We start from the raw sequence: 1,845 nt of genomic DNA, 5'->3' as shown, positions 1-1,845 counted from the left end.
TTTTTCCTGTACCTAATGAGATTATCACATAACTTATTTATTTGAGACTATTTATTGGATAGACAATATTTATTGATGTAGTTATTGTGAATTATCACTGAATCTCTGGAAAGAAACAAATTTGATCATGATGAATTATTTTTATGTAAACTTCTATTCAGTTTGCCAATTTTATTGAGCATTATTTCATCTAAGTTCATCACAGAGATCAGTCTGTATTTGTTGTTTTGTCTTTATATGTTTTTGGCATCAGAGTAATATTGGCTTCATAAAAAATTCTGCAATCTTGCTTACTTTTATGTTTTATGGAATATTTTGAATAGTGTTGGTGTTAATTCTCCTCTGTAGTTCTGGTGGAATTCTATGCTAAATCTATCTATTCCTGGGCTCCTTTTAGCTGTTAGAATTAAATTTTATTTCTGGTTATGAATCAATTTAGATTACTGACTTCATCTTGGGTTAATTTTGTTTTGCTTCTAGAAATTCTATTTTTAATGTATATTTTTTTTATTTTTGTGTATTTCATACATTTTAATCATATATAGAAGCCCTCCCTCATCTGCACTCCTCCCATAGAACGCCAAACCAGATTTCATTAATTCTGTCACATATGCTAAGGCCTAATGAGTCAAATTTGTGTACCCAGATATACCTTGGTGTGTAAGTTCATCCACTGTAGTATAGTCAGCTTATTCAGAGTCACTCCCTTAAGTTCAACTCTCCTTCAAAGAAGTCAATTTTTGCAACAAATGGAGGCTATTACAGAGTTCCACAAGTAGTCAAACACAGAGAATATATGTCTTAGAGGTGCCCATCCCTAAATGAAATATATACAGTGCAACATCTTATATAGAGAGGTTGTATAGGGATCATGGAACATAGTGGAACAGGGAGCAGAGAAAATACTAATGTATCCCTCAGCTCTCACCAGTGAAGCTTCCTCAAAGAGCACAGTGTGATGTACACAGAATGCCACAACTGCCAAAGTTTTAGAGAATAAGAGACTATGGAGTGCATGTTCCTTGATAGGACTCTTATATCAAATCTCACCCTCACAAAGATCAGGGACCATTGTGGAATAGGGGGTAGAAAGATTTTGAGCCAGGTTTTCAGGACATTGGAAACTAGCTCATGTCAAGTTATAGCAATGGTGATAGCATGTACAAGATGCCTGCCACTCAATCAGATAAAAATCCATATAGAATGAGTTAAAGGGGCAGCAGGGCCCAATCCTAGCCTAGGAACTATTCAGTTCTTTAAATTATGTCCTGCAATTCTTTTTAGATTTTGTTAGAATTTGATGTAATGTCTCCTTTTCTGTTTCTAACTTTATTAATTTGTGGTTTTCCTTCTTTGGTTTAATTTGGCTACGATTTTATCAATCTTGTTTGTCTTTTGAATGAAAAATCTGTTTCATTTATTCTTTGTATTATTTGCAATTTGCTTACTTTTCTACTTTGTTAATTTCTACCCTGATTTTTCCATTTCTTCCCATCTACTCTTTTGGGCTTTGCTTATTCTTGTTTTTCCAAAACATTGAAATGTATACTCGCATTATTAATTTCGCTTGTCTTAAAGGTTTGATGTAGGAATTTAGTGTTACAAACTTTCTTCTTAAGACTGCCTTCATTCTGCCCCATCCAATTTGTTGTGTTGTGTTTTCATTTTCATTCAAAACTACTAATTATTTCATTTCCTTCTGCATTTCTTCAGTGATACATTTAACATTCAATATTATATTGTTTCTTCATGAGTTTATGTGCTTTATTTGTTTATTGCTGTGATAGATTAATTATGCTCTGGTCAAGTAAAATACAGGATGCTATTTCAAATTTCTTATATTTC

The sequence above is a fragment of the Nannospalax galili genome, unplaced genomic scaffold (assembly GCF_000622305.1).
Source record: "Nannospalax galili isolate Female #2095 unplaced genomic scaffold, S.galili_v1.0 scaffold586, whole genome shotgun sequence".
NCBI lineage: Eukaryota > Metazoa > Chordata > Mammalia > Rodentia > Spalacidae > Nannospalax > Nannospalax galili.
This window is presented reverse-complemented; position numbering follows the sequence as displayed.